The sequence below is a fragment of the Hyperolius riggenbachi genome, chromosome 7 (assembly GCF_040937935.1).
Source record: "Hyperolius riggenbachi isolate aHypRig1 chromosome 7, aHypRig1.pri, whole genome shotgun sequence".
Classification (NCBI taxonomy): Eukaryota; Metazoa; Chordata; class Amphibia; order Anura; family Hyperoliidae; genus Hyperolius; species Hyperolius riggenbachi.
Window position 1 is genome coordinate 92,917,804 of NC_090652.1, and position 9,640 is coordinate 92,927,443.

A 9,640-nucleotide genomic window follows, 5' to 3' on the forward strand; every position below is an offset into this window, starting at 1 on the left:
GTTCGATTTTCTTCATTACTTTTTCTTATCTTTTTCCATTCACTACTACGAGAAATCGAGCACAGAAACAATCGGGAGCAATATCCGACATGATGGATTTTATCAATCAGATCCATCTATCGCACCATGTTTATTAGGCATAAGACTTTGCAACTGCCATTCAGTGTTTTTCAAAATCAAGAGGACCATGAGATTTCCCCATGAGGAGCTGGACTAATACAAAATCTGTTAACTATTTTTTTTCCCCCTATGTCAGAGTAGGAAGTTGCATTTTACACTGGGAGAAATGTAACAAATTCATATAAGATGTACATTTTAAAAATGTTCACAATATTACTCCTTTCATTATATCGAGTGTTGAGCCGTGTATGGGCTGAGACACACTTCATAGCCCTTTTCAATCAGTTTTTGTTTTTTAAAAACACGTTCCCATTGACTTGCATTACAAGGAGGAGAGGACACTGTGCATGTGTATAGCAGCTAGCCTGTGCACGACAAGTACAGATATCACTGACCGCTGGTAAACATTTCAGTCGGATGTCTTTACTGGGCTTTAATTTGGTCTGTAAAGAGAGCATTTTTGGACAAAATGTGCTTGCGTCACCCCATAGCATGCAGGCTTTGATCTGTGACAGCTTGGGCCGAGCATCGTGATTACAGTGCGGGAGATTTGGGTGTAGCTGGCAGCACCATGGACCATAATAGGAATTACAGCTATAGCGGCGCAGTGTCAGTAACTTCAGTGCCGTCAGAAGACAGAGCTGAAGTTGCCTCTAAAACACTAATTCACCTTCCAGCAATAGCTGGAAGCTAAATTACATTATTTCCCACCATCCACATGGACCTAGAGGGGGAATAGTAATTAACGTGTCCGGGAACTTGTGCAGCAGCAGGATAAGCTATACCGGCTGTATCCTGTGCCCAATTCATAGGTATGCGCTTGGACAGTCCGGGTCCTGCAGGCACATGAGTGATGGTGTTACCTCAAGCACTACAGTGACAAAACAAACCCTTCCACGCCACCTCACAATATTTTTTTTTTTTTTAAAGAGAATTTTTATTGAAAGGTTTTTAACAGTACAAAACATATCAACATTCCCAAACCCCACCTCCCACCACCCTCACCCACATCCCCCTGGCCTATCACATAAAATTACATCACATAGCCACCAGCAGCGTATAACCAGAATATAATTATTACAATAGCTGATTTTGAATTGAATTATCCCTGACAGGAAACATTGATAGACAGGTCACAAGACCATGATGACTTATCAGATTGCATTATAGATATACATCAGAAACACTAATGGTAACATCAAGATTGGGAATAACCGATTCTACAGCCTCAACCCATGGATCCCATATTTTATTGAACTTCTTGGGATGTCCTCTAGCCTGATAAGTTAAACAATACAGCGGTAAGTTATGATTTACTAGTGTGATGAAATCCTCTAGCGTAGGGTCCTTTTTCAATTTCCATTTAAGCAGAAGACATTTCCTAGCATAGAAGAAGGCAATCCGCAAAAATATTTTTTTATACTTGCTGCAGGGCATGGACTCAACCATACCCAGCATAGAGGCCTTAAATCCTAGGTCTATATGTTGCTTCATAATTTTGGCCAAAAACTTAGTGATAGATATCCAATATGTTTGCATAGAAGGACATTCCCAAGCACAGTGACAAAAATCTGCCCCAGTATACCCGCATTTGAAACACTCAGGGCCTACCCCTCTGCCCATTTTAGCCAGTCTCATAGGAGTATAGTATACTTGATGGAACCATTTTATTTGAATCAATTTGTCATTGGCGCTAACAACCGTAGGCATATATGAGGATTCAAAATCTACCCAATCTGACGGTTCTATGTCTGCGGTGCATCTCTGCCACCTTGATTTGCTTTCGTCATATTTATTAAAACCGACTTGTTTTAGTAGGGCAGCATAAAATCTGGAGACCTCTTTAGTTCTATCCTTATTCAGAATTAACAACTCCAATTCGGAAGGTTTAATGTGGACTCCTACGAGGCCCCACTGAACCCTAACTGCATCTCTCAGCTGAAAGTATCTGAATAAGGAGTGTCTGGGCAATTCACATTCCTCACGAAGTTGAGCAAAACTCTTGAAGTCACCATTAGCAAAAATATGGTTCACATACTTAATCCCATGATCTATCCAAAACCCAACATCCTCCATCTTTAAAAGTTCTGGCAGACAGGGATTTGACCACAGAGGAACACTAGGTGATATAGATTCAGCCGTTCCTGGGAACAATTTGGATGATTTCTGGTATATTTTAATAGAGGAGTTAATTAAGGCCGAGCCCTCTTTATAAGGGGTTTTACCCCTATATATTACGTTGCACAGTGCCTCAAAAGAGGATGCTACATCTGCCTCCAAGTTAAAAGAGATATCTGATCTATCTGACCCCATCCATCTATGAATATAGGTAAGTTGTGATGCCAGATAGTAGAGATAGAAGTCTGGTAAGGCGAGTCCGCCATAAGCAACAGGTAGTTTTAGAGTTTTAAGGGATAATCTAGGTTGAGACCCCCCCCAGATAAAACCAGATATTAGAGAGTCTATACACTTAAAGAAACTTTTAGGAATAAGGTCAGGCGCCATTTGTAACAGGTACAGTAATTTGGGAGCAAAGATCATCTTAATTGCTGTGACTTTACCTGCCACATTAATTGGAAGCTTTCCCCATAGTTTCAGCCGTGCCCCCAGTCCCTCAACTAAGGGCGTGAGATTTTTACACATGTAGTCTCCATTATCTCTTGTAACAGTGATCCCTAGGTACTTAAATGACTCTACTATCTCTAATTTTGATGATGAGTGAATGTGTTGCCTAGCATCAGCATCCAGAGGGAACAAGGCAGATTTGGACCAGTTCACCCTTAGGCCAGACACCTTACTGAAGGCATCATAGATTTTGAACACTTCCTGCAGGGACGGACCCGGATCGGCTAGGTAAAGCAAAACATCATCTGCATATAATGATATGCGTTCTTCCATACTTCTGAGTTTTAGGCCCTGAAGATCAGGAGAGGATCTGATTAATTCTGCTAGTGGTTCCATGGCCAGTGAGAACAGTAAGGGAGAGAGAGGACAGCCCTGCCTTGTTCCTCTCTGGATAGCAAATGAGTTTGAGACATAAGAATTTACACGGATTCGGGCCCTGGGAGTAGCATATAAAATTTGAAACCATTTTTTAAAGTGTTCCCCAAAACCCATCTTGGACAGTACTGCTAGAAGGAATGACCATTCTATCGAGTCAAATGCTTTGTGCGTGTCCAGAGACAGAATAACCCGGGTGCCCGCATTTGAATGTGGGTATTGAATATTTGTAAAAAGCCTCCTAATATTCAATTTAGTTGACCTACCTGGCATAAAGCCCGTCTGATCGCCGCGTACCAAGGACGTAATGTGCATAATTAACCTGTTTGCCAGAACTTTTGCGAGGATCTTAGCGTCAGAGTTTATCAATGAAATAGGTCTATACGACTCACACAATTCCGGGTTCTTATTTGGTTTAGGCAAGAGAATTATCAAGGTTTCATACATCGATTCCGGTAATGCTCCCCTATCAAAAGAATGTGCAAAAACCCCGGCCAGCTTAGGACTGGATATATTTTTACTTTTAAGGTACCACTCAATGGGGATCCCATCAGGTCCAGGTGTTTTGCCCTTTTTGAAGGAGGATATTGCTGATTCAATCTCTTGAACCGATATGGGAGCATCCAAAGCTACCCTCCCCTGCTCGTCTAAACATGGCAATTCTATGTTGTCTAAAAAAGAATTGGCAGAATCCTGACAAGGCCCCAACCGAGTAGTATATAAGTCAGAATAGAAATCATAGAATGCCTGGGCTATTTCAATGGATGATGTACATTCTATTCCTGACCCATTTAAAATCCTGGGTATAGCAGTAGATACATCATTAGACCGCAGCATATAAGCTAAAATTTTACTACACTTGTTGCCAAGTTCAAATTCCTTTTGTTTAGAAATTAGTGCTTTTCGCTTAGTGCGCTGCAGGAGTTTCAGCTCATGAACACGTCTGGCTTTAGCCCATTCCCCATATGAATCCTGTGATGGGTTAGTCATCAAAAGTGTTTTACTTTCATTGACCTTGGACTCAGATAAGTCGAGAGAGGCCCTGTCATTCTGTCTAATAATAGCCATAGAGGCGCGAAATGCTCCTCGCAGTACTGCCTTGCCCGCATCCCAGCATATACCCAAATCTGTAGATCCCAAATTTTCGTCCCAATAATGTTTCATAGCCTCATTACATGCGAAGTGTACTGTTTGGTCTTCCAGCCACCACGGACCCATTCTCCATATCTGATTACCTGCATATCTTAAGAAACGTATTTCACATAGCATTGGAGAGTGGTCAGATATCCCGTGCGGTAGATACTTTACCTCATCGACCAGAGGTAATATGTCTTTTGTTCCCAAACACATATCTATTCTGGACATTGACTTAAATTGGTCAGAAAAACATGAATAATCTACTCGATCAGGATAGCGCCATCTCCAAATGTCTGTTAGGTCATATCTTGAAAGCCAATTTAAGAATGATGGGAATGAACGAGAACTCTTGGTAAGTCTATCTCTATATGGGTCAATAACCGCATTAAAATCTCCGGCTATCAGGATTGGGCCATCCAAATTATCCCGCATTTTACTCGCCAAACTTTCTAATACTGACACGTTAAAAGGTGGAGGGATATATACTGAAATAATAGTTAATTTTCTACCCTCACATATAAGGGTTACTATCGTATATCTACCTGCGGCATCTACTTGCACTGTAGATACTGATCCAGGGAATGATTTATTAATTAACACTGCAGTACCTCTGGAGAAGGATGAAAAATGGGCCACGTGATAGCTGGAGATCCAGGGCTTTTTGAGAGACAGAACTCTCTCTCCAGTGAGATGTGTCTCTTGCAGACATATGATATGGGGAGCTGCCTTCTTTAGGTAGTCAAACACTAGTCTACGCTTGATGGAATTATTAAGGCCCCTGACATTCCATGAGATAATCTTGAGGTTAGTCATTTTTTGCTGTCAGAGTAATGCTCAGTATATCTATTGTTTGAAATAAACTTGTGTACCTGTCTGCCCAGTTATTGGTATCATATTGATAGGCCATTGAAAAAGAAAAAAAAAAAAAACCATTGAAACACCCGGACCCTAACCCTCCCCACTCCCTGCCCCAAACTACAGGAAGTTTCATCCCAAACTTACAGAAATTGGGTGATCCAGGTGGCTAGCCCTCCTTCACCCACTCATTAAAGAATACTTAACCATTATCACAAAGTATCCGAAGAACCCCTATATAGCAGAAGGCCCCCTAGTCATGGGGACCAACCGTAAAACAAAGCATATAAACATCAATATGTGTGCATACCAAGAGGACCTTATAAAATGAACATGAATTTGTGTGCATATCAAGAAAACTTCTAAAAAAAATATATAACAGTTGTTGTGTCACTCCAAGCGGAGGTAAGAGTTCAGTATGGACACCTAATAAGATTAGGGACCCCAAAGTGCATAGCCAGCCTGAGTAACGTATAAAGTGAGTCCCATCATACAGGCATAAGCATGCCAGATGTGCCCTGTGTGGAAAACATTTGAGCACTTCAGATGGACTCCGCTGGAGTGATGCATTATGCATGTCTTTCCGACCTCCTGAAAATCCCTGAACATTAGAGTACTGTTATGCCAGAGTAGCAACTGCATTGCCAGGAAAGAGCATGTTATACAAGGAGAACTGTACATGGCAGCAATGTTAATCGGAGGCTCGACCTTGTGCAAAACCTTGTGCATCTAGCCACTGAGATACTTCAGTAGGAGTGATGAAAAACACTGCTTTGTTGTTGTGAACGACTTTCAATTTTGCTGGGAAGAGCATATTGTATTGAATATCGTTCTCGCGTAACCGCTTTTTAACAGCAATAAATGTAGCGCGCTTCTTTTGGACCTCTAGCGAGAAGTCTTGATATATAGCTATTTTATTCCCATTGATTTCCAAATCCGACTGATTGCGAGCTGCCCTCAGGATTTCGGCTTTATCCCTGTAGTTTAATAGCTTCATTACAATCGGGCGTGGTGCAGCGCCAGGCTTTGGCGGACCTCCTGGTACACGGTGGGCCCGTTCTATGGCGTATGTTCTGGAACCGCGGAAATCGGGGAGAGCTTCTTGAAACCACTGTTCGAAGAAGTCTTCAGGTTGTGTGCCCTCTGCCCTCTCAGGTACCCCCACCAGTCGTAGGTTGCATCGCCTGGCCCTGTTCTCTAGGTCATCTAGTTTTCCCGCATTTGTATTGGAGGTGGTAGTTACCTTCCGTAGGCCTTGCTTCATAGGGCCTATCGAGTCCTCCACCTCACTAATCCTGCGCTCTGTTTCTGTTGTACGCTCCTTCAACTTGGACATGTCATGTTTCACAAATGTTATCTCGGTTTGAATAAAGTCTAACTTGGTAGTCACTGAGACTTGGAAAGACTTAATTGCTGCCATTAGCTCTGCTCTGGATGGCTCCTCCGTTTCCACCCCCTCCTGGTTAGCTGAATCAGTTAGCTGCTTGTTAGCGCCTGTTTCCTCAGACTGACCCGGGGTTGACTTAACAGCATTGTGGGATACATGAACAGTCTTACCACGGTCTTGTTGCTGTTCCCGTCTGGTAGATTGGTCCGGGCAGGCCTCCGAAACAGCCGCCGCCATTGCAGTATCAGGCGCATGTTGATCTTCCATGCCGCCGGCGCCATCTTGGGGATCGCTGCGGGCGAACCTCGCTAGCTTCTCAGCATGGCCCATATTCCTTTGATCGCCGTATTTGGTCATCTGTCTGATGCAGGATGTCCCCCGAGACCTGGGAAGTTGAATCGGGGGTTCACGGAGTAATTTGGAAAGCAGGATTCCTCAGGATTCAGAGTGGGTTTAGGAGAGCAGCACGCTAGCACGTCTTCACTGCTCCATGGCTAGCCACGCCCCCCACCTCACAATATTACAGCCAGAACAAAAAGCTGTACCGTCATGGTTACAGCTGAAATGTTTTTTAGTACAGGAAATCCCATAATTGTGGCAATGGCCATATGGGAGAGGTAGACCTCATTACAGAAATTCAGTAGTAGGGTATTGTACCGTGTTAGCCATCAGTAAAAGCAAGAAGTTTTAAATCAGGATACCATTTATTGGCTAACTAAAAATGAATAAAAATAAGCAAGCTTTCGGCCTTTCAGCCTTCGTCGGGTTTATATCCTGTTAGTTTGCAGGCTGGTGGTACAGAGATTCAGTGATACCTTTGCTCAAATAGCCTGTCCTCATCGTGTAAACATGAAAGGTCCACTTTACAAGACAGGAGGAGCCTCAAGCATATACACATAATGCAAACAAACATATAAGCTGCTTATTTAATATATTTGATGTTTTGTTTGATATAATTTTTTTTTTCAGCGATGTTAAAATGGCTTTATTTCAAATCAGTCAGGCCTCTAAATCTGAGAGTTACTTGATGTAATCAGCAAATTGGGGAGGGGGGTGGCTGAGCCAAGCTTATTCTCAACACACAGAGAGAAGTTTCTGGATATTTTCAGTGTCAGTTTAGTCATTAGTTACACCAAAGAGGAAAAAAGGGAGGTTAAGAAAATAGTGTCCTAAACTATTAAAGGGAACACAAAGAGAGGTATATGGAAGCTGCCTTTTTTTTTTTCCTTTAAAACCATACTGCTTGCCTAGCAGCCCTGCTGATCTCTGTGGCCGTAATATTGTGTGAATAACACCAGAAACATCTGATCTGCTGCATGCTTGTTCAGGGTCTAAGGCAAAAAGTATTAGAGGCAGAGGATCAGCAGGACTGCCAGGTAACTGGTATATGTAGGTCTCCATGAGGTTCTCACTTCAGGTACACTTAAAGCAGAAACGGTCATAGAACATTCACATTTCATGTAGCTTATATGCAGCTAGAAATTAGAACAACTTCCTGTTAATTTTTATTGGTCCAAGTTCAAGCTGCATAACATTTACATGTCATTTCAATGTTAGAGAAATTACTTGCATTGATCATCACTACATCCCTTAGAAAATCAAGCTGAGCACTGAATATTTCTTCAGTGCTGTTTAGTCTTTGTAAATAAATTAATAAAGGAAAAAGCAAAGGACAGATAGAATTCCCCTCCTCAATGCATCTGTGGTTCCTCCAGCTCAGTAGAATGAATGAGTTAATATACCGTAACTGTTTGATGAATTATAATGGCATTTTGTTGGGTACAGAAAGCATGGCTTGTAACTTTTCCACACAAATGAACCTCCACCACACTTACCAGTAAGATGAAATGTATTCAAGTTTACAAAATGTTTATTTTGTGTAATGTGTTAGCAGTTACCAGAATGATCCTATGACAAACGCCATTAGATCAGTGGCTGCATGGGCTCCAATGTAAGACATTGCACTTCGCTGTCTAGCCCCTGTGCGCAGGTGCTGACCTGTGCTTTGCTTTTAATGTGTATGGACAGAGTTATGTATGATTTATTTATTGTTGGGTACAAAAATTCTGTGCTAAGAGTCCACAGACTGACGGATTAAAGGAAACCCGTCGTGAGAAATCTATGGAAGCCATCATCGCCATGCGCATCCCTGACTGGAATAGTTTGAGCTAAGTATGCAGGTCAGGATTCGCTTTTCAGATCTACGTACTTGTCCTGTTTCAGGCAAAAGATCAGCATTGTATTTTGGCAAGAAGTCTGCAATGATGGCCTCCATATTTCTTATAATGGGTGGACAATGTTACACTTTGACAGCCATTTTGGATGCTCGGCCAGATCACTCTAGTGCCTATTCTAGTGTCCAGTGGGTTCACTCATCAGCTAAGTGAAGGGTATTGGTTTCAGCTTACAAAATGGTTGCCTCTAGTTTTAAGTGCATGGTCACACTTTAAACAGCAAGCTGTGTAACAAAGAGGAGTCTTGGCTTATGCTGGATACACACCATGCGTTTTCCGCGTTCGATGCAGCCGTCGATACGCGTCAATTCGATTATTTCCAACATGTCCGATTCAAGCTTCGATGGATCGTTAGGTCGATTTGCCATACTTTACATGGCATTCGACCTAAAAATCATCGAAATTCGTTCGGAAATAATCGACGCGTATAGACGGCCGCGTGCGACGCGGAAACTCATGGTGTGTTATCCAGCATTATCTCTTAAGCTGCATCATGCTATTGCCTTATGTCTGTTAGCAAAGCAACTTGAAAGACAAAAGTCACAATAAAGATGACTGCACTATGGCTACGTTGTGTTTTCTGGCATTTATAATGATTGTCCTGGGGGATATGGTTACCAATTTGGGGGAAGGGGGGGGGGGGGGGGGGTGGGGGGGGGGGGGGGGGGGGGGGGGGGTGGGAGGGAATCTTTGTCTTCAGAATACAATCATTTGATACCATACATCCAGCTATAAGAATATGGAAAATTGCACTCAAACGGAACAAAAAGGTCCATGCACATTTGCAAAAATAAATGTATTCAAATTATAAGAAATTTGTTAAGAGGAGAGTATATAGAGTTAACTACATTGGTGGTTGGCCTAGACCAGTGATGGCTAACCTTGCACTCCAGCTGTGTGGAACTAC

At 42.4% G+C, this 9,640-nt stretch overlaps 1 protein-coding gene across 1 annotated transcript in view; it reads left to right on the top strand.

Annotated features, from left to right (window-relative positions):
• PKD1 (polycystin 1, transient receptor potential channel interacting) overlaps positions 1 to 9,640 on the top strand; it is a 264,518-nt gene that overhangs the window by 221,937 nt on the left and 32,941 nt on the right. The window lies entirely within an intron of this gene.